Genomic DNA, 7,657 nt, shown 5'->3' with positions numbered 1-7,657 from the left:
TGGACGAGGAACTGCATCCTTTCAAAGCTAATTGTCCGATAGAAAATCATTCAAAATGGAAGACTTTGCTCCAGGGTCCATTGTTGAACATTACTCCTCTTGACGTTTGTTCACGAGGAACATAAATAATGTACCATAATACCTCAAAAGTAAGACACAATTTTTTTCCCAAAAATGAAGGTCTAAAGTATAGTAACTTTAAGATCAGATTTGTTTTTAATTTGACACCACCAGCTTGATTAGATCTGTCAGCCACATAAGATGAATTTTGACACACAGACGTGAATTCTTATATTGGCTGTATTCTTACTTACAATAATTATTGGGACAAGCTAGAGGGCGGAAGTCAGTTGGCTGTTAGCACCTAATGAATGTTGCAGCTAACAACGGCTCATGTTAGCAGAGGTTGGTAAGGCAACATTATTTCAACAAAAGAAGCAAGCACACCAAACCAAAGTCCGAGTCTATGCTTGTTCACACACATGCATATTACTAGCACATATACTACTGGCAAGCTGTGTTTATTGGTTAGACAACACAGAAAGGTATTCTATTTGATTCGTTTATTAATTGTGGTCTTTTGGCATATACCCACAATCATAAACTTGGTAGAACACGGATGGAGAGTAATGTCGGGTATTTATGACAAAATAAACTGGAGCTGTGCCGCAAGGAAAAAGACCCACAACCTTTTTGAGTGCATTCGTTTACTGACCGCGAACAATGTGGGAATTCCTGGGTCATTTTCGCTCAAGTTTTGCTTATTCCTATAAAAAGTTGTAAAAATGTGAAAAAAAAAGGAAAAAGTCGAAAATCATTCGAAGAAAACTGCCACAAATACAAGTTTTGATTGATATATTTAATATAATAAGCCAAGCCGGTGTCCTGTATTGAAAAACTGCATTCAACATTTACTTTAACATTCAAAAGGTCAGTGTGACCCATAACATTACAGGATCATTAAAGATATTTCTTTGCAACCATGAGAGATCATCAAGCTTCATACTGATGGGAATTATACAATTCGACTTGACTTCCAAAGATGAATGTCTAAAAATACATGATTTGTAATGTTACTTTTTGCAAATCTAAAAGTTGTTTAAGAAACATATGCGAAAAAACATTTCAAAGTTATGAGTTGGAACTTTTCAAAAATTGACTGATATTCTCCCTTTCTCTGAAAATGAATATCGGTTTCCTTGACTAATAATAATCCCTATCGGTCCTGAAACGAAAAAATATTGATCTATTCTCTATATTTGAGGCACATTCTTTGTGGTCATTTTCCAGGTCTTACACCCATTGAGCCATTACAATTCTAAGTTAAAGCGAATTCCTGAGGAGTGAATGAATAAGAATGAAAATGTATTATGTAATACCAATAATGTGGAAGAAAAATATGAGAAGCTTGCAGGGCATAGCGAAAATGTCAAAAGTCTGTCCGTTTGTAATTGCATTTTAAGAATGTTTTCGTATACGGGTGAGCTTTCTAACTTTACCATAGCAGCAATTAGTTTTGTAAATATACAGCGATGGAAATGAGCTTCTGGGCAAAAAAAAAAAAAAATGAAGTCATGCACCCACATGTGCGATGCAACCTGAGCTCTGTTATGATAGCTGCTGCGGCCTCTTGCGTGCACGTTCGTGCGGGGCATGGCGAGATGGCATCCCAAAGTGGAGACTTGGATGTAGAATATGTAGAATCTTAAAAAAAAAATAAAATAAAAAGGCCTTTGAAACTAACCCCGAGCAGACGTTGAATTATACGTCTGGTTGGCAAATAGGGCACAGCGAGTGGCCTCTCGGTGGTATTGTAGCTCTTTTTACTTGTTCCCGCTTTTTAAATGTCAGCATTCTGTGAAAATACTGCCAAAAGTAGCAATCAAGGGCCTCTAAATTTTCATTGCGCTTATTACGTTTGAGTATAAACAAACACGTAGAAGCTGCTTGGCTACCAGTAGTAGATGTGGGGTTAATGGGCAATGATGTTATTTGAATCATGCCTTCTATTTATCGAACTTTTGAACCTTTCCGCTGAATCAAGTGTTTGTCGAATGATGGATATTCTTGGCGGGGTAGCGGTTGAGTGTTTTGCATGTCTGCTTCACAGTTCTACATCAAGTTTATGCCCGGTAAATTCCCTTGGGCCGGGGGTCAGCAACCTGCGGCTCAGGAGCCGCATGTGGTTCTTTCGGCCTTATGTTGCGGATCTCCGTGGTTTGGGAAAATACATAATGCAGAACGTTTCTCTATTGCAGTCATTGCTGTTTGCGTGATTGGGTGATAGGGCGACATCTATAGGACGCGTTTGGTGCGACGGGACACCAAACGTGATGCAAGACAGCCAATTCGGAAGGAATAAACAGGAAATGGAAATATAGCATGGCCTTCCAGATTAAAAGCACAAACGTCAGCTGTATATGAAAATCTGGAGGCGTGTTGTTGATCAAGTGGAGGGAGCGACATCGATCGTCATAATCTATCAAATGCAGTAAAACCTCAAGATACGGTCGCTTCAGTATAGGTTTTTTTCTTCATGTTACGAAAATTACTTAGCAAATAAAAAACAAAAACGAAATAAAACATTTGAAATATCAAAATTCCCACTTGATATAAACGCAACATGAGATCCTCCTGCTCGATAATATGGCTGCACTAACAAAATTCCTATCCAGCGCTGATTAGCTTTAGCTAACAGCATTAGCCTCTGACAAGCAGCACATGCTCCATGCTAGGTGGAGTTTCTAACAATTGTAAGAGGTTATTTGAGTTTGGCCTTGTATTCACTGCATGTGAGACGTACAAGGACCAGGACAACATGTGACAAGTGTAATTCAGTATCATGGTGATGAAGTGCGCGCTTGACAAGAAAAATACAGTCCATTCTGTCGAGCGCTTGCCTCATCTTCATAGTTTGCACTTGCTTCTTTTTTTAGATTCACAGCTCGACATTTACATTGAAGGGTTGTCTATTTTCATTGTAGGAAACGTTAGGAAGACAAATGTATCTTGGTTTATTTGTTTTTAAATATAGCACAAAAAGCTACGTTACCTAACATTTAAACAGAAAAGGTTCGATGTTTCTTCTAGGGATGTCCCCATCTCAATTACATGATCGTAAATCAGGTCTGATCAGGTCATTTTCAGCTGATCAAAATAGTGGGAAAAAGTTTGGGTTTTAAGAAAAAATAATGAACATACTTTTAAGGGCTACGAAGCAACAAGCTACTCTGGATGGACACATGTATTGCCAAAAAAAAAGAAAAAGAAGAAATATATGTAGGCTAAGGCCACTGGGATGGGAGCGCTTTGGTGAAAACGATAAATTCAAAAGAAAAGGTCACCACCAAAAAGTGATATTGAAGACAAGCGGTGTCATTTTATTTTCACTCTATTGTCTACAAAAATTCATTTTGAAGCATAAAATACAGAATAAAATGAAATATTATGCTGCAAAAGTCTGTTTTGCGTTTTTCCTCAAGATCAGGGTTTAAAAATTAATAGAAAAAAAAAAGAACCATTTGGTGACATTTTTCGTATTGGGGGGCTTTTTTTTTAAATGTACATTGAGAAATAATTTTCTTAATCTTGTTTTGTTTTTTAATTTTTTTTTAACTCCAGTAACCTCCTTTTTTATGTACACAAATTATATGCTAAATGATAGAGCTGCATTGAACACGTTAAATGTAATTACAATAGCTGAAATACTGATGCAGCCAATAAAAGGACTTAAGAATTCTAATATTTAACTTGTTTTAAACCAAGACAACCAAGAACATTCTTCTTAAATCTCATTCAACCCCTAAGACATTTTGTATTACTTTTTTTCAGAGTCCTGGCATTATATATATATATATATATATATATATATATATATATATATATATATTTTTTTTTTTTTTTTTTTTTTTTTAAACACTAGGGTAAAAATGGGTCAGTTGACTCCAAACTTGGGCACATCAAAAAAGTGTGACTGGGAAATCCCCGGTTTCTTCATTCATCCCCAAAACCGTGCCAAAGGGCAGGAGCTAACGAGAAACGTGAGTCACAAGGCAGTGGAAGAATATCGTAAATGCCAAGTGAGATAACGTACATTGCTTGCGTCTCCCTGACGAGACTGGCTTCGCGAAGCCCACCTTGAACTGGTGGCCAGTCAATGCATGGCACATAAACAACCGACCATTCACACATATGGACGATTTATTCTTCAGAGCACATGGAGAACTAGGCAACCAGATGTTCCAACACAGATTTGAACCAGATTCACTTAATTGTGTGGCAGATGGTTTAACCGCTATTGCACCATGTGGCTCAATTAAAGAAATTAAATCAGTCCATTCAAAAAGGTTTGATAGGCAAAGTGGAAAAACCCCCACCAATGCACACTGTTAATTAGAATTTTTCAAGTTCTATATAAAAGTCATGTAAAAGTGGTTAACATATTCAATTGCAGTTTTATAGATTACCTGCAAAAAGGTTGAGCTACCGCCATAGCTTGCCAACAATAGTATGAGTGTTCCAGAAGCATGTTTGGAAGATCAAGTTGATTTGGTGGAAAAATACCCTTATTCCCGGATGCAACGCTCCTGAGGGCATTCCAGTCCCTTGAGTTTGTTGCAGTACGTCACTGTTACTGTGCGGAGAAAACAAAGGTAGTCTTGAGATCAATCTCATATCAGCATCACTTCAGTGTAGAAAATGACAGTATATATAAAATATATATTAATATATCCTCCTGAGACGAAGTTAATAATTTGTGTCCGCTGTTGTGTGCATTATGTCTCAGGAAGAAAGACGGTTGTATCCCACCCAGACACATGAGACATCATTGGAAAGACCAGGATGTTCTCTACTCAGAACACTAAGAACTTAGTGGGGAAGCTCTAAGAAGTCAAAAAAATATAGACCAAAAACAAACATCCACTACAATTAACACAAATAAATAGGCTGGGTTTTCACAAGGATATTATTGTGAAGAAAATATTTGGGTTGATTTCCCCTTTAGACACACTTAAGTGACTAGACTATTTGAAGAAAAACATTTTTTTATCTAGTGGTATCAAACCATAAAAAATGAAAAAACTCAAATGGAGAAAAACAAACCAGACGCACCATTAAGTGCTATGTCGTTCTAAGTCTAGCCCGCAGGTGTCAAACGCAAGTCCCGGGGGCCAGACCCGGCCTGCCACCTCATTTTATGCCGCCTGTGAAATGGTTATTTGACTCCCAAGTTTTACCAGCCTCTGATTTCAAAACAAGCTATGTGTGTGACAAGCACGCTTCAAGATGATTTGATTGGCAGTCATTCCAGTCCTCTGACAGAAACTACAATATAGCCCACGAAAAATGAGTTTGACACCCCTGGTCTAGCCAATTCCTGTCCTAAACATAATAATGAGTAGCTTGATTTTGTTGTTGTAACAAAACTGAGAAAAATCGATCCCTATGAAATGTGTATTTATAATGTGTTTTAACAAAAACAGCCTCATTTCGAGATTAGATATGAGTTATTGACAAAAATACAAATTTTTGACAGAGATGTCCATTTGTCCAAAAACAACCTCCTTAACCCATTTAATGCCTCTTTTTTATTTTTTTAAGAGTCCACACATTCAATCCCAAATACTTAGTGATCAATTTAATAGTTAAGTATCTGGAAAATAATCTCCTTAATGTACTTGAATATTAAGTATCTGGAAATTAATGTCTGGACTCTTAGAAAAAACGTTAAAATACATCCCTGGCAGTGAATGAGTTTAGGTCTTGACTCTTATTTTCCAAGCAACCAAAAGGTTCAAAATGTAATCAAAATGTATGAAAACAAGGGATTAGTAGACAATGCACACCATTATTTGATGAAACTTTGCAAAAACTTTGAACTCTTTCTTAAAACTAGTCATTTCAACGTGACATAAATAAAATTGCTGAAACTTCGTCAATGTTAAGCTACTGTAGCTCCATGCATCATATATATACAGTATAAGTATATATATATATATATATATATATATATATATATATATATATATATATATATATATATACATACATACACATTTGTTTTTTCCTGGATGTGTATTGCTGCTGAATCAAAATGGATATGAATATGAATGAATATAAATATACTAAAATAAACAAAATACACTTATTTTTCTTATGTAATTCTATGTTAATCAAATGACAAATGTATTTGTTTTCAGTTCCAATGATTTAAAACTGGCAATTTAGCAGCAATAACGACTTTACGTTAGGGTAGTGCAGTTCCAACAAAAACATTACAAAAAAGGTTGAGGGCCTTTGCTTTAGGCTGCAATATCTGCATTATACCTCAAAAAACTTCTATGGTGACACCACTAAAAATTAGCGGCGTCGTTAACAATTCGCTTCGATGTATCGGATTTCGAAGACTTATTTTCCTTTTGCAGGAAGTAAGCGTTAATTGTTTTCACATACGTATGTTTTCTCTGACAGTCAAAAGAAAGTTAATCCACGGTAGACAGTTTAACCTTGAAGATGCCGATACAGAGGATTGCTGAGCCTTGGCCGAGGCCTGCGTGTCATTCTAGCTTCTAATGACTTCCCTATGCCGTCGAGGCAGTGCAGACAGTTTACATAGAACAGATTGTAGAAGTTACACGGGCTGCATAGTATTAATATGTTCAAATATCAAGTCGCGGCAGACCGAAAGTGACGTAACAACCGTGTCTTTCAGTAGCTGCTATCATTTTAAATTATTGCAAGTTAATGCATCCATTCAGCCTTGAAGCTGGTGGGACAATCCATCCAAGTCTGTTAGGTCATCTAGCAGGAGACTAATGCATCACACAGACAGTGTAAACATACTCGCACGCACACACACACACACACACACATATCCTGATCCGTCATGCTGCTCTTCTTTCTCCCAGTCCAAAGCATTGGCGCTATCTCCCGCATTAAAAACTTCCAATAATAATTCAACCTTTGATCCGGGCCGAGCTGTTTTTCCTTTTAGTGAGCGGCCACCGGCACAAGGGCTAGGGGCGTTACGCAATCGGGATGACCCTTTTATTAGGCAGAAGGGACAACGGTGAGCCGGCAGCGGCGCACGGGCCCGCGATCCTATTTCAAGGGTTTGGCAGGTTCTCGCACCCGATCAACCCCGCCGGGCTTTCGGAACCATCGTTCGTCATCCCTTGTGGAAGTGGACAAATAAATACAGATCATCTGGCAGACCATCATGGCCGCTGACAGCATTGAATATATTGCGTTGTTGCACGATCCCAAGTTGGACTTTAGGAAGCAATGAGGCGAAGCGTGCCTGAAGTCGGTCTGAATCAGGCCTGGAAAATTATGGGACGTATCCAAATACTACCCAAACTTGTTTAAGCATGATCTTATGCAAGCAAATCCGTCTCTCCTTCCTCAATAGACATGAGGTATTCGGTGTAGGTATCAAGAATTTTTGGTATTTGGATATCCTACACAACAGCTCTTATCGAATTTCGAGTAGTCGAATAAAAATAGTATGGAAGCCCATTCCCGCCAGTATAAAAAAAATTCCGCCGGAGGAAAAAAAAAAAAAAAGTTGAAATGAGATTAAAAAGTCAAAATAGTGAGATAAAAAGTAAAGCAAAATAGTGACTTTTTATCTCATTATTTTGACTTTTATCTCATT

This window comes from Hippichthys cyanospilos, chromosome 13 (genome assembly GCF_059441005.1).
Source record: "Hippichthys cyanospilos isolate Australia breed blue-spotted pipefish chromosome 13, RoL_Hcya_1.0, whole genome shotgun sequence".
In the NCBI taxonomy this organism is placed as follows: Eukaryota; Metazoa; Chordata; class Actinopteri; order Syngnathiformes; family Syngnathidae; genus Hippichthys; species Hippichthys cyanospilos.
This window is presented reverse-complemented; position numbering follows the sequence as displayed.